The following is a 26,070-nucleotide window of genomic DNA, read 5'->3' as shown; positions in this document are numbered from 1 at the left end:
CGAATTAACTTGCACGTAATCTGGTGAATTTTCACAGACCGCACACAAGGACTAGAAAGCAGAAGCTTAGAGAAACCCCAGGAATCCCTTTGTGCTCTGTTCCAGCCTGTCCAAGGTTCTGACACCTCATGGTAAGTACTGGATTGTTTTTTCTTTTTAAAGACTGGTGTGAAAGGCAGAGTTACAGATGAGGCAGTGGTGGAGAGAGAGTCAGTGTATGGGTTCACACCCCAGGTGGCTACGATGTCCTGGGGCTGCGCCAGGCTGAAGCAGAAGCCAGGTACTTTATCCAGGACTCCAGTGTGGGTTCGGGTGCCCAAGTCCTTGGGCCTCTTGCTCTGCTTTCCTAGGCTTGTTAGCAGCCAGCTGTATCACAAGTGCAACAACCTGGGCATTTGGGGGAGGGTGTGGGGGCGGGCCGAGCTGTGGCAGAGTGGATGAAGCTGCTGCCTGAAGTAGCAGCATCCCATATGGGTGGTGGTTCAAGTCCCAGCACCTCCGCTTCCGTCCCAGCTCTGCTGTGGCCCGGCCCAGCAGTAGAAGAGTGCCCAAGTCTTTGGTCCCCTGCGACTGTTTGGGAATCCTGGAGGAAGCTGCAGGCTCCTGGCTTCAAATCTGCTTAGCTCACATCTGCTCAGGCTGAAAATGGAGAGAAGTGGAGAAAGTTTACAGGTGGCACTGATGGCTTGATGGAAATGAAGGAGTGAGAATGATGCTAGGGTTTGACTTGAGCTGCTGGTGAAATGGTGGGTCAGTTATTGCAGGGGAAGATAGGGGGCCAGAGCAAGAGGTTTCATGGGGAAATCAGCAGTTTGGTTTTGATACATTGAGTTTCCTGTGTGTGTGGTTGTGGTTGTGTAAGGACAGATGTTGATGGAATGGTATGACTTTTTATTTTAGACGATTGGGATAGATTTAAATCCAGAGTGAATTTCTGGGAGCAGCTATTGCAGTTATGTAGGTGACACAATGAGACTCTGAACTGGGACAGTGGCTGTGCAGGGGGAGGATGTGCAAGGTCTGTGTGAAATAGGACCAGTTGGCCTTAGTGACATCAGTTGTAGCTACTGGTACAACTTAAGCAATTGAACTTAGGTAACATTGGTGGTTCAGGATAACTCTTAGTTCTAATGCTTGGTGATTAGTGGTGCCGGCCTGTCAGGAGAAGGAAGAAGGGAGTGAGTGAGCTCAGCCCAGGAGGTGTGGAGTTTTCCGCCTGTGGGCTCTCACAGGGAAGACACCTGGCAGCCTGCCTGGGCTGTGAGCATGGAAAGGGAGACTCACTGCTCCTAGGATGTCAAATGTGTATATGATTGCTTTGGAACCTTAAGAGTTGCTGGTTTAGCTTCAGACTTAGTAATCTGGGGTTGCATTGAGAAAAACAGCATTGAAAGAAATGCTCCCAAAGGAAATTAGATATTGCATTCTAGGATCACAAAACAGTTAGTGCTTTATGATCCACTTATTCTGCAATCTTCTACTCTAAAGAAATAAAAATGCAAACAAACATTCACGTGCAAAGATGTTTAAAATCACCTTAGTTGTAATGAAGAATGGGATAAATGCACAGAAGGTAATCCTCCATGTTAGCATGCTCATTCTAGTGAAGGGGTTATGGTGGCTTCTATCCTCTCCTTTTTGAATGATTGTGATTTACAGTTTTTCAAACCTGAGCATGTCTTCCTTTCTGATGAGGGAGGAAAAATGAAGTTAGGAATAATATATACATGGAAAAGAATAATATATAAGTAAGTAGCAAATTCTGCTGCATCCATAGAGTAAAATGTTAGAAAGCTATTTTTTTTAAGATTGTATTTATTTATTTATTTGAAAGGCAGAGTTACAGACAGTGAGAGGGAAAGACAGAGAGAAAGGCCTTCCGTCTGGTGGTTCACTCCCCAAATGGCCACAACGGCTGGAGCTGTGCCGATCCGAAGCCAGGAGCCAGGAGCTTCTTCCTGTCTCCGGCATGACTGCAGGGGCCCAAGGACTTGAGCCATCTTCCCCTGCTTTCCCAGGCCATAGCAGAGAGCTGGATCGGAAGAGGAGCAGCTGGGACTAGAACCGGTGCCCACATGGGATGCAGGCGCTGCAGGCAGAGGATTAACCCACCCACCCACAACGGCAGCCCCGAAAGCTATTTCTTTTGTTATGAAAAGTTTTTAAGTAGGTGGGTAAATGCTTATAAAGTGTTAAGGATCACCTCTTAGTTGCGCCTATGATTATATGAGCATATGCGTCCTCTGTTGGTAAGCTGGCATCAAAAGGGGTTTTCGTGGGATTGATTTTGAATACTTGTTTTCTTATTTTCCAAAATAGTTTTAAATACATTTATTTTCCTTTTTCTTTTTTAATAGATTTTTTGACCTCTCTTTTAACTTGAAAAATTTTGTTCTATTCCTGTTGATACTACCATTTGAAAAACTACACATATGCTCTACTGTAGAAACATACACACATAATTTAGTTTTTCAACTTCTATTTAATAACTATAAATTTCCAAAGCACAACATTGGGATTATAGCAGCTTTTCCCCCAATAACATCCATCCCACCCACAACCATCCCATCCCCCACTCCTTCTCCCGTCCCATTCTTCATCAAGATTCATTTTCAATTCTCTTCATGTATAGAAGATCAAATTAGTATATACTAAGTAAAGATTCCAACAGACTGCCCCCGCACAGACACACAAAGTATAGAGTACTGTTTGAGTAGTAGTTTTAGCATTCATTCACAGAGTACAACACATTAAGGACAGAGATGTTACATGGGGAGTAAGTGCACAGTGACTCCTGTTGTTGATTTAACAATGGACACTCTTATTGATGACGTCAGTAATCACCAGAGGTTCTTGTCATGAGCTGCCAAGGCTATGGAAGTTCCTCTGGAGTTCACCAACTCTGATCTTATTTAGACAAGGCCAGAGTCAAAGTGGAAGTTCTCTCCTCCCTTCAGAGAAAAGTACCTCCTTCTTTGCTGGCCTGTTCTTTCCTCTGGGATCTCACTCACAGCGTTCTTAAATTTAGGTTATTTTTTTTCTTTTGCCAGAGTGTCTGGACTTCCCATGCCTGAAATACTCTCATGGGCTTTACAGCCAGATCCGAATGCTTTAGGAGCTGATTTGGAGGCCAGGGTGCTGTTTAGGGCTTTGGCCATTCTATGAGTCTGCTGTGTATCCTGCTTCCCATGTTTGATTGTTTTCTCCTTTTTAATTCTATCAGTTAGTAGAAGCAGACACTAGACTTGTTTATGTGATCCCCTTGACATTTAATCCTCTCATTATGATCAATTATGAACTGAAGCTGATCACTTTAGACTAGTAAGATGGCATTGGTACATGCCACATTGATGGGGATTGAATTGGAATCCCCTGGCATGTTTCTAGCTCTACCATTAAGGGTAAGTCTGAATCAGCATGTTCTGGACTGTACATCTCCTCCCTCTCTTATTCCCACTCTTATATTTAACAGGAATCATTTTTCAGTAGAATTTAAACACCTAAGAATAATTGTGTGTAAATTAAAGAGTTCAACCAATGCTAATAAGTAGAACAAACTACTACTAAAAGGAATAAAGTAGTAAGGTGTTCCTGGACAGTCAGGACAAGGGCTGATCAAGTCATTGTTTCTCATCTGAGATATTTCTATCACCAAACGTTTCCTACCAGTGATATTCAACCTTTTTTTTTTTTTAAGATGTATTTATTTATTCATGTGAAAGGCAGAATTACAGAGAGGCAGAGGCAGACAGAGAGGTCTTCCATCTGCTGGTTCACTCCCCAGATGGCCACAATGGTCAGAGCTGTGCCGATTAAAAGGCAGGAGCCAGGACCTTCTGGGTCTCCCATGTGGGTGCAGGGGACCAAGGACTTGGGCCATCTTCTGCTGCTTTCCCAGGCCACAGTAGAGAGCTGGATCGGAAGTGGGGCATATGGGATTCAAAGCGGCACCCATATGGGATGCCGATGCTGCAGGTGGCGGCTGTATCTGCTACACCACAGCGCCAGCCCCTCAACCTCTATCGTTTTTACCTTCAGCTTTTGAAACATTTTTGGCCATCATTACTTCAGTATTGCCGCTGTTCCTTCCTTTCTTCTTCTAGTATTCCTGCTTTGTGTGTGTCATACCTTTGTAATTGTCCCATAACCTTAGGCATTCCATTAGCGTTTTCCCCATTTCTTTCTTTGGTTTTTAGTTTAGGAAGTTTTTATTGATACACACCCGCTCACGGATTGTCTTCTCTCTAGTGTCTAGTCTGATAATGAGCCCCTCCAAGACATTCTTCGTTTCTGTCTCAGTGGTTGTTTTGATCTGGCAGTCCCTTTTGATTCTTTGAGAGTTTCCATCTATCTGTTTGCATTATTCATGTGGTCTTGTATATTGTCCAATTTTTCTATTACAGTTGTTTTAATAACCCAGTCAGACGGCTCCAGAATCTTTGCCATGGTAGGGCCTGGTTTTGATGCTTGCTTTGTCTCTTCAGACTATGCATTTTTCTTGCTTTAACTTTTTTTTTTTTCTGAAAGCTGGACACAATGTATCAGGTAATAGAAAGCAAAGTAAGTGCGTCTCTTAGTGTGAGGTTTATGTTCCTCTGGGTGGGAGTTAGGCTATTTAATGTTTGCTTTGCTGTAGGTATCAGAGGTTTCATTTTCCTTTGGGGCCTTTATTTTGGTGTCTCACACTCTTTTTTGGGGTTTCCCTAGAAATTGCTTCTTAAATAGAACCTGTGTCTGGTATAGATCTGGAGCCCGGGTGATGTGCTAAAGTATTGAAGGAAGAAAGCGTGTATAACCTTAGGATTGAATATTTGGTTTCATTGGCCTTCACCCCTAGCCTGTAGCTTTCACAATACTTTTCTAGCCTTTTTCTTTGCTCTTTTATCCCCTGTGTAAGACAGCAAGACTTCCAGGGGCAGGAGTTGGTTAATGGCCCTTCCCCAAGGTCGATTATGCTCTAGGGTAGAGAGGTCTCCTTGTTCTCAAGTGGAGAACATATAGGCAGGGCTATTTCAAAATGATGGCCTTTCCTCTCCCCTGTGGTCTGTATATGTATGTGTGGTGTACATGGCCTGTAATTTCTTTCTTCAGTCTTCAGGAGAGCGGCATTTTGGTTGATTGCCTATCTTTGCTGTTGTGAAATGAGCTGCAGTAAATATGACTCTTCCATATGCTGATTTCCTTTCCCTTGCGTATATTCCCCGGGGTGGAATGGCTGGTTTGTCTATATTCAGGTTTCTGAGGTTTCTCATACTGTCTCCCACAGTGGCTATACCAGTTTACATTCCCACCAACAGCGGAGCAGGCCGCCTTTCCCCCCCTGACATCCTCAAGGCTGTTGTAGTATTGCTGTGCATTTCCATGATGGCTAGTGACCCTGAGCATTTTTGCATGTGTTTGTTGGCCATTTGGATTTCCTTTCTTGAACCATGCCTGCGGAAGTCCTTGGCCCGTTTCTTGAGTGGGTGGTTTGTTTTGCTGCTGTTGAGTTTCTTGAAAACCTCTGGTAGTGAATCCTTTACCAGGTGCATACTTTGCAGATAATTTCTCCCATTCTGTTAGTTGCCTCTGCGCTTTGCCGAGTGTTTTGCTTGCAGTGCAGAAGCTTCTCAATTTGGTTTTTTGCTTTTTGCCCTCTTCTATTCCTTTCTTTAATCTGTTGTGATTCTCAGATAGTGGACATCCTTGGTTAAAATGGTCCCCAGAGCCTGTATTTTCTTTGTAGCTATGTGGACAGGATTGGTCCTAGAAGTTCTTTCTGAGCCACGGCACTGTCTGCGTATACAAAGGCTGTTGATTTTCTATCCTGCCACTTTACCAAACTCTACTCTGAGTTGGTCCCGGCCTTAGTAGCCACCTGGGGGTTGAACCCCCAGAGGGACGATCCGTGAGAGAGAGCAAGAGGCAAGAGGGCTCGCGATGCCCGGTGCTCTGCTTCTCTCCCCAAGCGGCTCCAACGGCCAGCGCCGGGCCAGGCAGAAGCCAGGAGGCTTGACCTCCATTCAGGGCGCCCAGGAGGCCGGGAGGCGTGGTCCCTGGGTCACAGCCTGGAGAGGCCGCCCCACCAGCGGCCCTGGGGCGTCAGACGCTGGACGCCGCAGGCAGCGCGCAGATGCATTCGTGGCGCCACGGCGGCCGCCAATGGGGAGTGTGCCTGCGCCCAGCGCTGTGCCCCGGAAGTGGCCCCTTGTGCCCCGGAAGTGGCCCCTTGTGGCCCGCGGCGCTCAGGTAGGAGTCCTCGGCGGTCCAGTCTGCTGCTGCCGGAGAGCCCGCGCGAGCCGTCCGGAGCCGTCCTGGACGCTGCCGGCGGAGCCTGCGGGAGACCCAAATCCCCCGGGGTCAGGCCGGGCTCAGAGAGGCTGCGGCCCGAGGCTGCCGCGGCAGGTACCTTGCCCTGGAAATGTGTAGGCGCGGTCCTCTTCTTGGGCAGCTTCCGGAAGTCTACCCCTCGGGCCTCGGCTCCTGTTCCAGAGGAGCAGAAACGCTCTTTGGTGAGTTGGGCGCGATGGCCTTGCTGTCGTCACGGGGTAGATGGGGCCTGGGGTGCAGATAGCGGGCAAGGGGTGTGCATGTGAGGGGTGGAGGGGAGAGGAGGAGGAGAGAGGTGGCCAAGGGAGATTCGGGAGGAGAGAGGAAGGGAGGGGAAGGTGGCGTGAAGGTGGGGTGGCGTGGAAGGAAGGGGAAGAAGGTGTTTGGGGCAGCGTCAAGGGAGGGCGAGTGTGACAGGAGTGCCGGTGGGCGGGTGGAGGTGGGGGTTGGGAGAGGAAGAACTTTTCCTACGGCCTGGGTTCTGTTTTGGGGGTTTCCTGGCCCTGGCCGGAAGCAGTTTTGGCTGCGTCTGTGAGAAGCGGCCTTGACTCCCGGCCTCTCTTCTCTGGGTGGTTCTGAACTGTGATGTGTGTGCGGGAAAACTGGCCTGGGGCACTCTAATTAACTCAAGGTGATAGTACTCCTGTGGCTTGAACCGACGTCTCTATGAGACTGCCTGCCAAAGCAGTGTCTCCATCCTCAGCGTCTACCAGGAGATCCACATCTCCATTTGCATTGCCTCTTAGACACACACTTGAGTGTCCTGCAGGTACCGCAGACTTCCTGTTCCCTTTAAACCTGCTCCACACATTGCACTGATCTCTGTATTGGTGGCTCCATCTGACTTGCCTTCCAAGTTGGCAAACTTGGCAGCACCCTCTTTACCAGCATCTGTCTCCTAGTAGTCACCGAATCTATGTCAGTGGTGGCTCAGGTCCTACACAAGCCCTCAGGCCGAGGCTGCCTGCTGCTAAGTATCATTGCTCTCTGGATTCTTTCTTCCAGGCTTTTCTGCTTCTGGCCTGCATACCACCTGCATTTCCCTAGAAAGCATAGGGGACTGTCTGATCTTTTCTCATCTCCTCTTGCATACTTCCAAAAGCCCTAATCCCTTAGGGGGGGATTCCAAGGCCTTGTTCTCAGGTCTGTTCACAGCTTCTTTTTCCAAGCTGCACAGCCCCTGCTTCTGTCATGCCAGACTTGCCACTGCTCTGCAGATAGGCAGCCACTACTTGATGTTCCTCAGTATTTTCAGCTTGAGAAAGTCGTAGCCATGTTTCAAAATATCCAACTCAAGGGTCTTCCTTCTCTGTGATACTTTTCTCTCATCCTCCCAGGCAGGGATACGTTTCCAGAACTTGCATAACACACTGCTTATCTTCATAAAGCGCTTAACCCATTTTATCAGCATGTATTTGCTAAATACCTGTATCTCATAGAAGACTGTGAGCTTGTCCAGGGCAGGCCTTTTCTCTCTGCTTTCATTCCTGTACTCCCTGGTACACAGTTGGTATTCAGCCTATGCAGAACTAACAATATTGGAGGAGTCTGAGGTGGGCATCTTGCCACCTGGGGACTGGAACTGACTTTTGATAGGGACCCTTAGGTATGAAAGGAGATTTGCTGGTAGGGTTAAGACCAGAGGGTTTGAGGGGTCCACAAGGTCCCTGGTGATTAGTCTTTGTTTCTTATTTATTTATTTCAAAGGAAGAGAGAAATATTTCATCCTTTAGTTTACTTCCCTAGTGCCCACAACAGCTGGAACTGTATCTGAAGCCAGGACCTGGGAACTCAATCCAAGTCTCCTATGTGAGTGGCAGGAATGTAAGTACTTGAGCCTTCACCTGCTGCCTCCCAGGGTGGATTAGCAGGAAGCTGGAATCAGGACTTCAGCCAGGACTTGATCCTGGGCACTCTAACATGGGCTGTGGGGATTCCAGCAGTGGCTTAGCCACTATACCAGAAGCCATTCCTTGATTAGTCTTCTGTTCCCTCCTTCACAGGGTGGCTGGCTGCTTGGGAGGGGCTTACATCACCACTGCTAACAAGGCCTGCTGCATAATTTTGTGAGCGCCTTGTTCCTAAGGCAGGGATAAAGTGCCACTAAAGGTACTAAATCATAAAGCTCTTTCCTTTCTCCCGCATACCTCCTTGGCTCAGCCTCATGTTCTTTGGACTCGCTTACAAACCGCAAATTCAAAGATAAAATTTTGAGGATTTTGAGTCACCACCAGCAGAGGTTTACACCCAGTGAAGGCCCTTCTGAGTACCAGCGCTGTGTGATGGCTCCTTTGTGACCATGTAGGCTGCGCCCGTGAGGTTGGCCTTGGCTGCTGAGTATAACCCATTGGCTGTGACTGTATAAGATTACATTGTATTCCAACATAAGTGGTTGCTATTTTGAGATAATTCTGCTATTTCACCATTAAAGCAATGCTGCAGGGAGCAACGTGGAATATCCATACCAGAGCATTCCTGGAACTGTTTTGATGACTTGTGTTAGTTCAGAATCACTAGGTCTTTGCTAGCATTCTGCAGTAGGCAGTGGGGTTGCAGGCCAGCTCGCTCCCTAGCACAAGGCTGACTGTGTTGAAATTTACACAGGTGTTGAACAGATCTCCGCACCTGCAGTGTGGAAAAGACTAGAGCAGTGCACTCTTGTGCCTGACTGCCCTTCTTTCTGCCTCTTTGCTTTGTACATTATTAAATGTGCTCTCAAACCTCTAGGACTCACAGCTGAAAATAAAGTAGGTTGGAGGACAGTCATAGACAGCACTGTCCACTCACCAGGCCCAGGTTGTTTCTCCTTAAGCACTGTACCAGATGCCCTACTCCACCCATTAATAACTCTTGTCCTTTCCGAGTTGTTAGCTGTGTCATAAAATTTCTAGATTTCTGAGGGGTTTTGTAAATCAAAGTAGAAGATAAGAACTTTTGCTGCCAGTGTTTTGGCTTAGCTGGTAAAGCTGCCCCCAATGATACCAGCGTCCCATATGGACGCTGATTCAAATTCCCAGCTCCGCTTTCAATCCAGATTTCTGCTAATGCACTTGGGAGGGCAGCACAAGATAGCCCCAGTGCTTGGGCTCCTGCACCCACGTGGGAAAGCCAGAAGAGGCTCCTGGCCATTGTGGCCATTTGGGGAGTGAACTAGTGTATGGAAGACCTCTTTCTCTTTCTCTTTCTCTTTCTCTTTCTCTTTCTCTTTCTCTTTCTCTTTCTCTTTCTCTTTCTCTTTCTCTTTTTCTCCCTCTCTTTCTGTAACTGTGCCTTTAAAATAAATAAAATGTTTTTTAAAAAAAGAACCTTTAACCATTCAAAGAAAGCCTCAAGTAGAAAGAAGAAGAATCTTGAAGACCCACAGTACTCACTAGCCTAAAATCTTGCCTGAAATTCTTGTTGAAGTTTGCTGATAAAGTGTTCATCAGAAATGACACATACTGACTTGTGTGAAGTGAGCTAGTAGATATTCTTGGCCTGTGTAAAAGTCACGTCTGCTAGTTTTTACAAGATGTAACTGCTACGCTCCTGAGCTACTCGAGAGCTGTTGGGTAGAGATGTTATTACTGGCAGAGTCATCACACTGCACAGCCCCCGTGGGCATCGTTACGCCCTGTGACTGGCATTTCCAGGGCTAGTGCTGTGCACACTGGGGAGGCCTTACCCACAGGTGGTGTGGTGTCTGCACAATGTCTGCATGATGGTTCTCCTTTCATTTGGATGGCTGGTAGAGTTCTGTTAGTACACAGTCCCTCAACTTGTGACTTTTCAAAATTGCTCAAGCACGCGTTTTTGAGTCACTTCGGAGGGGAACAGTTGGGGCCCTGGGGGATTGATTGCCCACTGTTCTGGAGACTAGAACAGACCTACCCTTGCCTCCTGGAACTTTCTCTGAGTTAGAAACCTCTTAGAGTTATTATAAATCCTTGAAATATTTTATTTCATGGTGTATCTTTAAGCAGAGGTATCTTACAATTAGTGCAGCAATCATAGACTTATTTTTATTATATTTTTATTAAGTAGGAGGGAGGAAAGCATTGTTGGTCAGCACATATGGTGCTTAACGTGGAATCTGGAGGTGGAGATGGTGTTTTCTTACTTACAGAGTTTGTGATTTCCAACTCTCGCCAAGAGTAAACTCTCGCCAAGAGTAAACACTAGAATTAGGTCTAGGCTGTGGTTCTAGCTGGTATGCCTCTGTTTTAAATTTCATCCCGCTTCTGCTTGGCATCAAGATTTCCAGCTTTCCAAGGCTGGCCACAAATTTAAATCAAGTGTCTAAACCAGTAGTTAGAGGAAAAGATCCCGCAGTGGTAACGGTACTGCTAAATGAATCATTTGTTGTATATCATACTCCTCATCACCTAGTTGAAATATCTTTGTGTTTTCTTGTTTTCTGCAATAAAAGTCATTCAACTTACCGAAACTATACATTTGCATTCCTTCCACATGTGAGACAGTCTTTTTCTAAATCATTGGGCTTCTAAATTCCTGTGGGTAGGGGCTAGTGTTGTGCAGTGGGTCAAGCCACCACCCGTAATGCCAGCATCCCATACTTGTTTTCTTTCTGTAATCCAGTCGTTGAAAAACAAAACCACTCCCAATGCATGAGTCCTATAAAAGCAGTTTCACTTTATTTGAACACTCTAGGGAGAAAATCAGAGGAGTATGTACTGTACCTAAAGAGAAAAACTGTCAAATTTTAAATCGAATGGTGGAATAAATTCCATGGCAAAAGTGAAGCAAACAGCTGACCCACGGCCCCACCGCACTGGAGCCTGGCCTCGCTGTCTACTTGGTACAGACAGCAGGAGCTCCGGAGAAGCCTGGAGCCACATCCCGTGTGCAAGCCTGTGTGGGCTTGGTCTTTGTTTTCTGATTGGTTGGTGCCTGAAGGGAATCCAATCAGAATTGACGCATGCTGTCGAATACCGAGTTTATAAAAAGGGTGCTCAGTGTTGCTGTTTCCCTTTTCTCTTCTTAGCATCCAGCGTCGTGGAGTTCTTTGTTGGAACATGTGCTGAGCACTGGCGCCAAGCCTTCGAACAAGGAGGTGAGCAGCCAAGAGCAACACCTGCAGGAAGGGCCGGGCTGCTGGTGTCGGAGGAGTGGCAGTAGGTTCAACAGGACCCTCAGGTTTGTCCCTCCTCGCCTGGTGAGTCTTCTCAAAATGTTTGTGCGTATCATATGCCGGCCCTGGCCACAGGCAGGGGACACTCGGGCCTTCAGGAGCCAGGGGAAAGGAAGGATAAATTGTGTATTATATTGTATGTTGTAAATTGAATGCTGTATATTCAATTTGTATTATATATTATAAATTTCATGTCACATGTTCTAAATAGGCTTTACATTGTATATCGTAAAATGTGTATGTGCTCGGAGGTATCACATACGGTTCCAGAAGGAATGGGCCTACCTGGCTGAATTGTCATGCCAGGATGGGTGAACCAGCAGGTGAGTCATCTTCTGTCGGGTGGGCACTTCCGATGCCCAGCGACTGCGTTAATTTCCAGGTTTCTTGTGTTATTTTCTGGATTTATAGTTCTGCTTGGTGGATAGGAGCTGAGAAAACGGATCTAGTCATCCAGAAAGGAAGTTCCTGCTCACAGGCTTTGACTCCTGTTTTTCCTAATTTGCTAAGCTAGTTTATCTCAGTTTACATGGAAGGTTCTGCAACACAGCAGTGATAGCATTGACTGGGAAACCCCCCAAAATGGTTGTATATCGATGTCATTGCCCCACTGAATTCTAATTCTGCCTCTGTGATATCCAGTGTTGCCCTAATTTTATGAAAAAGTTCTTTAGCAAGATATTGTTAGATTGTCTTAACGAATGTGGCTATATGGGGAGACATACGATGTAAACTTCACATATCCCAGTCATATTATTACATTAGCTAGGACTGTGGGGACTCTGTTTATCATCAGAGGCAAGTAGATCAGAGGATGGCACCGAAAGTTTGAGAAGGAAGCATTATTCCCTAAGTATATTTGTTGCAGGTATAAAACTATAAGGTTCTGAATAACTCAATACAGGTTCTTTTTATTTCTAAGTTAGATTTTGAAATATTGAAATCACTTGGATTATGATATTTTTCGGTCGGAGAGGAGAGGGGTATTGTTTCTGCACAGTATCCACAATGGTTGCCATGCCATTGGTTGTGAAACTTTGGTTGACGAAATGAAATCCCTGTTAGTCCGTGTGTTTAAACAACACAGAATTTCAGAATCCCTAGGTATTGTGTTTTGTGGTTTGGTTCTTATAGTATGTGGAGAATCGAGTCTTCCTTCCTGCTGGTTAGCATTCACTAGTGTTGACATCCAAGGATCATTCCTTGATTTTCATTTTAGGAGATGCTGAGCAGGGACTAATCGGTAACAACCCCTTGAGGCGAGTCATCATGGATGTTCCAGTTTCCTCATTATCCACTCTTGGTGTTCCTCTTAGTCCTGATTATTCAAATCCAGATGTTGAAATGACCCCATGTTCATTCTAAGTGTTTGTTCTCACTGGTCTTCTCATCCTAGACAGCCTCATCTCTGTACCGTGTTTCAGGAGGGTCTTGGCTTTTTCTCCCATCATTAGCTAGACCTGTTTATGTTGCCCACGGTTTTCTCATTTTGGCTATTTTCAAACTTGATTCCTTGATTCCATAATTCTTTTCCCTCACACACAACAAACCAGGAAAAATCTGTTCTCTTGTTTTCTCATGCTCCCAGTCCACACATGTTCTCTGATAACATTCACCAGGCATCTCAAAGGCTGGCTGGTCCCCACACCCTTCTGGAAGCCACATGAATATGTGATTCTTTGGCTTTTCGCTTTTGTGTCTCAATTCCGTCACCTTTTCCACACCTCTGCTCCTGTGACCACCATAAAACTTTATCATCTCCCATAAGCCTAGCCTCTCCCTAGGCTAGCAACTACTAGTGTACTACTAACAGGAAGTTAAAATTTAGAAACTTTCTGGGGAAGTTCCAAAATTAAAGTGGTTTACGCCAAACGTCTTAAGATGCTTTCCCTGTGGGGGGGGGGGGGAACTAGATGGAGTGTTCACCTCACACAATGCCTTTGTTTTGTTTGTGAGTTATGTATACCTCAGTAATTATGAATGGGAAAACTAAAACTGACTTGCAGTTCAATGTTGCAAATATTTGGGAGTTCTGTAGTGAGAGAACAGGCATGGAGTCCAGGAAATCCTTCAATGAATTGGTATATCTGTGGTTTTCAGAGTGCTACTTTAAAGACATTTAAATTATGTTAACATTTTCTTGCAGTGTCACTGGTCACCTACTGATGAAGCAGGCCCTGCATTTTCCATTCCATAGTTTAATTGGGCTAATTCACAACCTGCCTATAATAGTAGCTATGTTAAATGCACATAGGAATGTGCACACATTGGTGGGAGAATAGCACATAGTAATTTAGGATTCTCGTTTCACTTTTCACTTTCCTGGTTTCCTTCAGATACATTTCCTTTCATTTTTTTATTTCTGAGTTTTCAGTTTGAGGGAGGTGGGGTGACAATGCATTATGTTACTTGGATATTGTCTTAAATATTCTCTTGATGGAATTCCCGAATCTTTAGTTTCAAGATATAAATCTCCTGAAATTTAGTTTAGTCAAGTTTATGAATGTTCTTTTTAAAGATTTATGTATTTGAAAGTCAGACTTCCACAGAGATAGAAGGAGAGGCAGAGAGAGAGAGAGGTCTTCCACCTGCTGGTTCACTCCCCAGTTGGCTGCAAAGGCCGGAACTGTGCCAGTGTGAAGCCAGGAGCCAGGAACCTCTTCTGGGTCTCCCACATGGGTTCAGGGGCCCAAGGACTTGGGCCGTCTTTTACTGCTTTCCCAGGCCATAGCAGAGAGCTGGATTGGAAGTGGAGCAGCCGGGACTTGAACTGGTGCCCGTGTAGGATGCCAGCACTGCATTTGGTGGCCTCACCCGCTATGCCACAGTGCCAGCCCCAATCATGAATATTTTAGCATCATTTCTGTCCCATGAAGCCTACCAAAACCCCACAATATTAACCTAAGTTCCTTAACTTTTATGATGCATTTTAAGTATAGGAACCTATTTTGAATGCTTTATTTTTTCCAGCCTTTTCACAGTGTAACTGAGAAACAAAAATTCTATCTATTCAAGGCACGTTCTCTGTGTTTCGATATGAGTCTGATCTGTATATTGCATTTTCACACAAACCGTTCGACTCTCCTGGTACTTACAGTACACTATGAAAGGATTAGTACAATGGGGCCACCTAACAAATTTATCACTTTTACCGTGTTTTGTAACTTTTTCAAATTTTATTTCTTTATGTATTTTCCCAGACAACTTTTATTTGAGGTATACATACTTTATGCATTCAATAATTGCAGCTTTAGCAGTTGTATTTATTGGTAGCAGTAATTCTTCTACTGTACCTGCCCTCTCATTGACACTCCTATGCTTTTTTTTTTTTGACAGGCAGAGTGGACAGTGACAGAGAGAGAGAGAGAGAAAGGTCTACCTTTTGCCGTTGGTTCACCCTCCAATGGCCGCCGCAGCTGGCGTGCTGCGCTGATCCAATGGCAGGAGCCAGGTACTTCTCCTGGTCTCCCATGGGGTACAGGGCCCAAGCACTTGGGCCATCCTCCACTGCACTCCCTGGCCACAGCAGAGAGCTGGACTGGAAGAGGGGCAACCGGGACTAGAACCGGTGCCCATATGGGATGCCGGGTGTCGCAGGTGGAGGATGAACCTAGTGAGCCACGGTGCCGACCCCTGTACATTTCTTTTGAAAGGCAGGAAACAGAGAAAAGGGGAGAGAGGGATAAAGAGAGTAAGGCAGAGACAGACAGGGTGAGCGAGAGGATGAGGGATATCTCATCTCATGCATTATTTCCCTCCTCAGATGTCCTCAGTGGCAGGGCTCTGCCCCAGGTCTCCCACTTTGGCACTGGGGCCCACGTCCTTGGGTCATCTTCTAGTGCTTTCCCAGGCACGTTAGCGGGGAGGGGAATGGTAAGTGGAGCACTTGGGACCTGGTCTGGTGCTTATACGCGATGCTGGCAGTGCCGGTGGAGGCTCAGGCTTTTTTTACACCCCAGCTCCAGCCCCATCACCATATGTTTGTATCGTTTGACTGCCCTCTCTTCAGTTTCATGCTCCCAGTTCATCACAGACACCATCCTGCTCTCTGACTGTGTTAGTTGGACTTTGTATATTCCACATGGAAGTGTGATCGTGTCGTAGTGCTTATTTCTGTGCGTCTTGTTTCCCTCATGGTCATGTCCTGTAGTTCCATACTTTTGGATCCATCTGTGACAAGTAGTAATATTTCCTTTCTTTTTAAGGTTTGGCGAGGATGCCACTGTGCGTGTATCCCATTTTTCCTTATGGGTCCATCAGCAAACATTTGGATTATTTCCATATCGTGGAATTGTGAATGATGCTGAAGTGATGTGGGGGTGCAGACAGTTCATTGAGATGGTGATTTTCTTTTGGATTCATGGTCAATAAAGGTTGTTCCTTTTTAAATTGTATTTGAGGAACTTCCATATTGTTTTTCATAATGGACGGTATAATGTACATTCCCTCCAATGATGTGTGTTCGTTTTCTCTACATTGTGCCCAATACTTGTTATCTTTTAGCTTTTTAACAGTAGCCATTTAACAGATAGGAGATAATAACCATTGTCATCTTGATTTGCATTTTGTTGATGTTAGCAATGTTCAGAACTTTTTCACATACCCACTGGGTACATTGTATGTCTTTGCTGGAAAACATTGATTCAGTCCTTTGTCCCTTTTTAATTGTATTCTTTGCTTCTTAGTGGTGCACATTCCTTGTATTACTCCCTTGATCGCACATCTGGTTTGCTAACATTCTCTCCTATTCATTGGTTTGCCTTTTCATTTCATTGATCCTTGCTTTACTGCTTTACTAGTTTGTTGTAGTTTCATTTCCTTATATTTGCTTTTGCTGTGCTTAATTGTTAACACATGAGCAACCACTCTTGAGGCTAATGTCAGGGATTTTTCTATTTTATAAGTTGTAAAAGTTCAGATCTTCTGTGTGGACTCTCAGTTCATTTTGAGTTGATTTTAATATGTGGTGTGACAGTGCCACAGTTTCAGTTTTGTACATGTGGATAGCCAGGTTGCTTCTGCCTCAGATGTGGGCCCTTACGTCCAGTGACTACATGTTTGGCAGCCCTGGTGGGCCAGGGTTCCCAGTGTCTTCAGTTGGATCCGTTAAACCAGATGCTGTGGCTGGAGTTGAGCAGGAACTTGGCAGAAGCTGGCAGAAGCCAGGTTGGCCCGTACTGCTGGCTCGTGGTCCGAGTCCCGTGCCTCCATCCTAGCTTCAGTGCTCTGATGTTCTGTTCTATCTGTGGTACTAGGTCCCCAGGTGACACTGGGCCTCATTGCACACTGGGGTTGTTAAGTGTACACTCAGCAGACCCAGGTACCCATATCTCAGGCAGAACCAAACTGAATATCCACATACAGATATCTGAAGCTGTATTATGATGTGGCCCTTATGCCAGAGAAGACAGTGGGCTGCTTGAAGTTAGGGAGGTTGTGGGAGGCACACATGGGGGCATGTGTGGTGATTGGGGAGTAGGAGACCATGCAGTGATGGGGTCAAGACAGGGGACTGTGGCCTCCTTCTCTGGAAGCCAGGGCTATATGAGGCTATGTCAGAGTTTTTTGAAGGATGGATGTTTGGCCTAGTGGGAAAGACAATGCTCAGGATACCAGTGGCAGCAGTGATCGTTTAAGTAGTGGGATTCTTGCTACCACCTTGGAGACCATCTCCCAGCTCAGCCTGGGTCAGATCAGCCCTTGTGGGCATTTGGGTAATGAACTGCTAGACGGGTGGGTATCTTTCTCTCTTTGTCTCTCCCCCTCTCCCCTTTATTGTTTCTCTGTGTTTTGCTTTTGAAACCAGTTGCGATATTAAAACGAGGTGGAAAAAATGGTTTATGGATGATGCTGTATCCTAGTGGCAGTAGATCATTGAGTCATTTCCTAAAGTCACACAGTGGGCTGTGTGTAGCTCACAGTAATCTCTGTTAGATCTTTTATTAGCAAACCAAGTACACGAGCTCAAGGCTCTAAGCGTAAAATAATGTCCAAAAAGAAATGTAGATTTGATCAGTACAAATTTTATATAAGTATTGAAATGTCACACTAGCCCATACATATGTACAACTCTTGTGGATAAAATGTAAGTAAAAATACCAACATGTTACTTGGTGTATAAGGTTAAGGGGTTTTAAATGATTAATGTCACAACTAATATTATGGTATTTGAAAATGGTTAATTAATACAAAAACATAGCCTGTAAATGACTGAATGGTTCTTTCTTGACGTGCTCAGTCAAAAGGCTATTATGCTGCATTTTAAGTTGGTGATGCATATTTATTTTAGATTGTTTCCTTTAATTAAGAAAATGGTAGTATGTTTTCACGTGTATGTGAAATTGGATAGCATCAGAGCAATACAATGAATACGAGATAAGCTTTTTTTCATAATTGAGATTTTATTGGATTTTGAGAATCACTACAGAGACATTTCAGTTTGTATACTATTCTTAACAAACCAAAAATTTAGAAAGTAAGGGCTTGTCATTCTCTTTAAATCTTTTATTATTTTTGAAATAGTGTATTTTTTTTAACTTGCCTCCTAAGAGCTTTATATTTCACTCATAAAGAGTTCAGCTAGTAAGGAAGAATATAGGCAAGGGCCATAAAAATTATCAAACAGACGAAGTCCCATCTTTAGGATCAGTTGTATACTCGAATTGATCACTTTAACTAGTAAGATGGCATTAAGTGTCAAAGGGATCACATAAATAAGACCAAGTGTCTGCTACTAGTAATAGAATTAAAAAGGAGAGAATGATCCAACATGGGAAGCAGGCCACACAGCAGACTCATAGAATGACAAATACCCTGAACAGCACTCTAGCTCAGAGTCAGCCGTTAAGGCATTCGGATCTGGCTAAAAAGCCCATGAGAGCATTCCAGGCATGGAAAGCTGAGACACTGTGGCAAAAAGTCACCCACATGAAAGATCTCTGGGAGTAAGATCCCAGGGGAAAGGAAGGGCTGTCAGAGAGGTCAGTACCTATCTCTGAAGGAAGGAGAGAACTTGCACTTTGATTATGGCCTTGTCTAAATCATGTTGGAGTTTGTGGACTCAAGAGGCTTCCATAGCCTTGGCAGCTCATGACCAAGAGCCTAGGGTGCTCACTGATGTCAAATATGAGTGTCAGTTGTTACATCAACAACAGGTGTCGCTGTGTACATGCTCCCCATGTAGGACCTGTGTCCTTAAAGTGTTGTACTATGAGAATTAACGGTAAAACTAGTCCTCAAACAGTACTTTCAACTTTGTGTGTCTGTGTGGGTGCAGTCTGTTGAAATCTTTACTTTGTATAGAGTTGATCTTCTATATGTAAAGATAATTAAAAATGAATCTCAATGAAGAATGGGATGGAAGAGGGAGTAGGAGTTGGGATGGTTTGTGGGTGGGAGGGAGGGTATGGGGGGAAGAATGACTATAATCCAAAAGGTGTCCTTAAGAGATTTATATTTATTAAATCAGAGGTTTGTATAAAAATGTCAGCTACACTCATACACAGTAAATTTTAAAATGATCATGAATTATTAAAATTATAGTAGCATATCATTCTTTTCTGTCTCTCTCTCTCTCTCTTTTTTTTTTTTTTTGACAGGCAGAGTGGATAGAGAGAGAGGAGAGAGAAAGGTCTTCCTTTTTGCTGTTGGTTCACCCTCCAATGGCCGCCACTGCCGGCACGCTGTGGCCGGTGCATCACGCTGATCCAAAGCCAGGAGCCAGGTGCTTCTCCTGGTCTCCCATGCGGGTGCAGGGCCCAAGCACCCGGGCCATCCTCCACTGCACTCCTGGGCCATAGCAGAGAGCTGGGCTGGAAGAGGGGCAACCGGGACAGAATCCGGTGCCCGGACCGGGACTAGAACCCAGTGTGCTGGCGCCTCAGATGGAGGATTAGCCTATTGAGCCACGGCACCGGCCTGCATATCATTCTTAAGAATTTGTTTGACAAAGATATAAAAGAAAGTGTGACAAAACTGTATTTGCAGCAATACTGATACACACAGGCATTATTTTCTTTTTTGTATTTTTTGTTGTTTTCTCATTTTTTAAAAGAAAATTTTAGCTCCCATATATAAAGGAGAACATCTAATATTTGTCTTTCTGTGTCTGGATAATTTCACTGAGCATGAAGTCCTTCAGTTGCAACGATTTTGATAGAAATAACAGCGTTTTAATTTTTTTATGGTTCTGTAATATTCAGTTCTACATATATGCATCCAGTTTTGCCAGCACCATTTACTGAATAGATTGTACTTTTTTCCAATGTATAGTCTGGGCACTTTCATGAAAAATCAGTTGGCTCTCCCTGTGTGGGTTAATTAATTAATCAATTTTCCATGATCATGCTGCTTTGATTGCTATAGCTTTGTAGTAAGCTTTGAAGTCTGGTATTCTGACGTGTCCAAGTTGATTTTTTTATTTTGCTAAGGATCATTTTGGCTGTTATTGATATTTTGTGATTTCTTATGGAATTTAGGATTATTTTCTCATTCTGTAAAAAAAATGCCATTGGTGTTTGATAGGAATTTCATTTAACTTGTAGGTTGCTTTATAGGTATTTTAATTATACTAATTCTTGCAATCCATGAGCAAGTTCTATTTTTTCCATTTTGGGAGTCCTTGATGATTTATTTCTTCAATGTTTTAGAATTTTCATTGTAGATATTTTTTCACTTATTTGGGTACATTTATTCCTAAATGTTTTATTTTTGTCCCTATTATGTATGGGATTAATGTTTAAATTTCATTTTTGGCAAGTTGGTTATTAGAATATAAAGAAGCTACTGTATTTTGTATGTTGATTATGTAACCTGTGACTTTACTGAATTGGTTTTTCATCTTGAAGCATTTTTTGGTGGAGTGTTTAGATTTTTCCATGCACAACATCATGTATTCTACAATGTTGTTGAATTCAGTTATTGTTAATAGTTGTGTTGAGGAATATTTCATGTTATGAATATAAGAGCATGTCATAGAGGCTTAGAAGTTTACCTGTGGAAAATTTCTCTGTTGTTTTCCATGGGGGAATTAGAGTAGTACCTGGCAGACTTGTGGACTGACATTGCTGATGAAGTGCATGGGTTCACCCATTGGTTTATCACTGCTTTCTGTGCCCCCCCGACTCCCGGTGAGACAGTGAGGCTTCTTACAAGGTTGTGTGCTGAGTGTTGCTGTCCGCAGCATATAAGTAACATGATCTCATGGGATCATTTCAGACATTTGTACCTGCACCTGGGTGATGCAGAGTCTTGTGTGCTGTGAGATGGTGAGTCTGGCTGCACCAGATGACTGCTGGCTGCCCCTCACATGCTGCCAGGCACCACCCAGGACATGTAAGAAAGTAGTTGCCTCCTCTGCAACTGTCTCAGATGGTGAAGTGCCGTATCTCAGACACCAAGGAAGTCCACATAGAGGTACACACCTTGCTGTGGATGGAGACACAAAGCCTGCTCAAAGACTGGACAGGGACGCATTGAGAAGGGCAACCTTGCCGTGTTCCTGACAGGAAGTAGTCTATAAATCACCGGGCAACAGAGTTGGCAGCTGGCAGCTCTCACGGAACTACATCAAGATCCTGTCCGACTTGTCTGGAAAGCACAAACAGATGGCATCATGTTTGCACAGAGGGTGACCATAAACTGTCCCTTTTTCTACTGCAGTGGGTGTCCAGAGCATGTTAAACACCACACTACAGAAGGAGCCTCTATATTTCCGTGTATGGTGTACAAATTAAGAAAAAAAGAGAGCTATGAGGCTGTTAGGCATTCTTCAGTGACTATGTGCAGCCCCCACTCCTGAATGGCAAAGCTTCCCGTAGGAAAGTCCCATACAAAGTACCTTGGACCCAGTGGAATTATTTATTCACTTAAGCGTTATTCATTGTTTCATTGAAAGACAAGAAGACAAATTTCCCATTGGCTGGATCACTCCACTTGAGTGGCAAGGGCCCAAATATCTGAGCCATCCTCTGTTGTTTCCCAGGGTATGCATAAGCAGGAACCTGGATTTGAATGCACGACCAGGTGTTGATCCTCTGTAATTACTCTGTAATGGGATGCTGGCACCAAAGATGATGTCTTTAATTGCCATGCCAAATACAATGTATTGATGCGCTTATATTCTAATTTATTAGAATGGCAGTGTGAGATAGAGAAAAATGTTTCCATCTGTTGGCCTCAACCCCGGAGCCTGCAAACATTATGGAAGGGCTAGGCCAAAGTTGGAAGCCAAGAGCTCCATCCACTTCTCTCACGGGGGTGGAGGAGACCTAAGTATCTGACCCAATGCCTGCTACCCATCAGAGTGTACATTAGCAGGAAACTGGACTGCAAGAAGATTGTACGGAAATCCAGGCACTCTGATATGGGGCGTTGATAACCCAAATGGCATCTTAACAACTCTGTCACAGTTCCTTGGCTATTGTTATATTGTAATGATTTTTTATTTGGAAAAAAAAAATTACAGAGGGAGAGATACAGGGATATTGTCCAATCCACTACCTCGCTCTCCAAATGGCTGCATCAGCTACAGATTAGCCAAGGTGAAGCCAGGAGCAGGAACTCCATCTTCTTCTCCTACATGGGTTGCAGAGGCCTGAGATCTTCAGACAGGATCCACTGTCTTTCCTTGCACCTTAGGAGGAAGCTGGAGTGGAAGCATAGCAGCTGGGGCATGACCCAGCACTACAATATGAAATGGAAGCTTTGTTAGCTGACGCCTTACCTGCAGTTCCACAACGTCAGCATTCCCGTTGGTATTTGTAAGAGCGGTCCCACCACAGGACCAAGCAAAATTTCTGGCCCTGTTGGCGTCCACTTCAGAAGTTAATCAAGCTATGCAAACGCTACGCACCCTGGGAAATAGCAAGGTGGACACGTAGAGTGTTCACAGCCAGAGTTTCGTTCAACATCTCCCTGCAGTCCAGTGCTATGTAATCGAATGTGGTGCTCTCTGACTTGCTCTGATCCATTGTGTACATGATGGGACCTATTCTGAGCATCAACAACAAAGCCAATGGCTTTGCAGGCTGCACTGCTGCCTACTGGCTCACTTCAGGCAAGTCTCATGAGTTTCTCCAGACCCTCTGGACACCACGGATGCCTTCTAGACAGAAGACCACCAGAGATTCAACAATGGTAGGCTTCTTCTGCACACGAAGGTAAGCTGTCATCACCAGGCAACTTTATGGATGGCAACCACCGTGTAGCAGGGTCACATTATAGAGCCTTGTGGATCATTGGGCACTAACTCCTACGGCATTGTGATCTTTCCCAGTAGAGTGCATCTGCCCAGCAATATTCATTGACAGACTATGGAGAGGACATGCCCTTGGGTCGACTGCCATGGCCATCATTAAGACAGGACCCAACCTCTTCCCATGAGTCCTTGTGTTGCTTCTGCCCACTGCTCAGCTGTCATTTCTGTTCCTTGGTATGGGCAGCCTAACACTTCTGTTCTTCACCTAGATCAAGCCCAAGTCTTTTGTACTGATGTGGCATGCTTGCCTAGAGCCTGGACATTTACCACACACCTCCCTATATTGTCAGCACCCTAAAATAGCCACTCAGGCAAGACAAGTGGGGAATTGACATAGCTGTCCCTGACGTCTAGAAGTATTGTCTGAAATACACTGAGTCACCTATTAACCCACTCATCAAGCACCTTCTCAAAGCTGGAGGATAGGATTGGAGGCATCCTGCAGATTACCACGACCTCAAGAAGGTCATGCCTCGCTTTGAATTTGCCTTACTTGACATTACCAGGCTGCCCCTGAGAATTTTGCCATTATTGGTGTGGCAAGGATTTTATTGTGTCCCGTGGAGATTTGGGGCCATTTACTTTTTAACTTGAAGGCCAACACTGCACCTTTCTGAGACTTCCAGTGGGCTGCTGGTCCCCCAGGGCTCGTGGTCTGTTTTAACAGGCTCTGGCTGGCCTTCAGTTGTCATCTAGCATCCACCTGTGACACTATGTTGAGGACATCGTTTCAACTGATAATCAAGAGGAGGAGGACAAATGGGCTTCAGACATCAGCATCTGACGCCTTGTCCCAGTCGGTGTGGACCCTAGTCCCATAGGAGGTGAGAGCTTGCAACCTCAAATGTTTGGTCTACGTTTTGAAAAAGGAATTCAGAAAAATTCCTCAGCAAATCCCCATATACCTCTTTCTCCTCAGTGACTCGGTTTCAACCAAGGAAGCCCAGCACATTTTCACTTTGTGATAACACCAACATCCTCACCTCTGGTGAACCCTAAGACCCACCTATCTCACCAGTCACCCGCAAGGCTGCATCTTGGTGGATAGTCTGTGGTTCTGAGGCTCACACGGGTAAAGGACTTGAACTTAGCTGTGAGCTTTTAGTGACACTACTGTTTGACTCACAGAGAGTTTGGACTACCTCACTCAGCATCATGAGCTGTGTCCTGGCCTCCAGCCACTGGGAATCTCTAGTTAGATGGAAGTGGGCAGAACGTGTGATCATCCTACTGGTTCTTGAGCAGCCCACTCTCACTCAAGGCCATCTTGAAATTCACATGTCCACCAATTCTTGGGACATCACCAATTGCTAGTGGCCTTTGTGTGGCCTCAAACTGGACAATCCATACCCTTACACTGGAGTACCCCCTTTGGTGGGACACTGTTGATATCTGTGCTACGGGCCTAACCTCACTGACCAACTCTCAGCTATTTTGATTGCCAAAATTCTACTGCCTTTTAATGTAGCAAAACCGCACTATATATTATCTACATCCTTGCTTTCATAGTGGAGTCTCCCTGCCTTATATTATTTGGGACATCATAGGCCTGTCGACTTGGATTTCAGCTTGTAGCTTTCCTATTGTATCCAAGTCAGTTGTGGAAGTCCCCAAGGAATGCCTGCTGTGTAGACAAAACTCATTCCTCTTTGTTGCACGGTTGCACTTGGAGTGGTGATTATTCACATGCTACCTGGCCAGTGGATTTTATTGACCTGCTGTAGCAAATGGCACGTGCTTCCTGTTATGTAAGCCAACACCAGACTTCTCCTTGCTTCTTTCTTCGTGGCTGAGAATGTCATCAGAGTCTAAGTACTTCATCCCTGGTGCATTACACATGGCACCAAAAGTATCTGAAATACTTAGTTCCTGTCCATTTGGTGTATACACAGTGATGGAGTTTCTAGTTCATGTGAAGGTTATGTTTTTTTTTTAATTTTGAAGTTAACAATAATTGTACCTACGTAAGGGCTGCTGTATGATATTTTGGTACATGTCTGTAATGTGTCCTGATTAAAAATGGGGTGATCAGTATTTCCCTTTGTTTGTCAGTACTTATGATTGAAGTCTTGGGATTTCTTCTGTATGTTCATACAACACATACTCCATTATTGTGAGCTATCCTCTCCATTATTCTGTGTAACATTAGGAAGTTATTTCTTTGATCTTACTCTGATTTGGTACCCATCATCCAAACTCCTTGCATTTTCCCTCCAACCTCTTACATCCTTTATTAATTATTATATATTCAGATTGGTGTATTTTAAAGATTTATTTATTTTTATTTGAAAGGCAGAGCAGCAGAGAGAGGGAGAGACAGAGAGATGTTTTCCTTCTGCTCCTTCACTACCCAAATGGCTGCAACAGCTGCAGCAGAGCAAATTCAAAGCCAGGAGCCAGGAGCTTTTTGTAGGTCTCCCAAAGTGGATGTAGGGGCCCAACACTAGGGCCATCTTCCATTGCTTTCTCAACCCATAACCAGAGAGCTGGTTCAGAAGACGAGCAGCAGGGGTGTGAACTGGTGCCCACATGGGATTCTGGCACCACAGGCAGAGCCTTAACCTACCATGCCACAGCACTGGCCCCCGATTGTTTTTATAGCTTGTGTTTGTGAGGGAGTGGGTACAGTTTTTGTCTTTCTGTGTCTGGATTGTTTTCACTTACTTCCAGTTCCATACATTTTGCTTCAAGTGACAGGACTTCATTCTTTTCAAATGGCTGGATAGTATTCCATTTTGCATATATACAACAAACTCCTGACCGCTTGTTCATTTTGTTTGCCAAGATACTATTCCCTTTTAGTGAGACAGAAATGCAGTCTACTTTATCTGCATCCTTGCCCTCCTAGTGGAGACTGTGGTACGAGAATGAGTTTCTGCTCCCGAGCATATCTGATTTGGGGACATATTATGCCTGTCAATTTGGATTTCTGATTGTGGTTTTCCTATTCCATCCAACTCAGTTGGAAAAGTCCCCCAGGAATGTCTGCTTTGCAGACAAAACTTAAATCATTCCTTTTTCTCCCACGGTGGCATTTGGAGAAGTGGTTACTCTCACATGCCATTTGGCAGGTGGGTTTTATTGGTCTGCTGTTTCAAGAGGCAAGTGATTATCGTTGTTGATGGGCACACCAGATGCTCCTTGGTTTTTCCTTCATGGCTGAAAATGTGCTTCAGACATGGGACTGTAGATGTATGAACTGCTCCCTGGTGCTTCAGACACGGAGCTATAGATACACAGAACTACTTAGTTCCTTTCTGTGGGACATGTACCCAGTGGTGGTGTTGCTGGTGCACGGTATGGTTCTGTTTTCTGAAAATTTTGACATTAGCAATAATTTCACATACCTAGGGTCTACAGGATGATGTCTCGG

General features: G+C 44.7%; 1 long non-coding RNA gene across 1 annotated transcript; it reads left to right on the top strand.

The window, feature by feature from the left end:
- The first annotated feature begins 36 nt into the window (after window positions 1-36).
- Window positions 37-23,582, top strand: LOC149124841 (uncharacterized). Its single transcript, XR_016211605.1, has 3 exons — window positions 37-131; window positions 11,294-11,464; window positions 20,657-23,582. It is a non-coding gene; the product is annotated as an uncharacterized LOC149124841 (long non-coding RNA).
- The last annotated feature ends 2,488 nt before the right edge of the window (window positions 23,583-26,070 follow it).

This window comes from Oryctolagus cuniculus, chromosome 8 (genome assembly GCF_051225735.1).
Source record: "Oryctolagus cuniculus isolate XC-2025 breed Fujian yellow rabbit chromosome 8, ASM5122573v1, whole genome shotgun sequence".
In the NCBI taxonomy this organism is placed as follows: domain Eukaryota; kingdom Metazoa; phylum Chordata; class Mammalia; order Lagomorpha; family Leporidae; genus Oryctolagus; species Oryctolagus cuniculus.
Note: the sequence above shows the minus strand (reverse complement) of the source record. Positions and strands in the feature narration are given on the sequence as shown.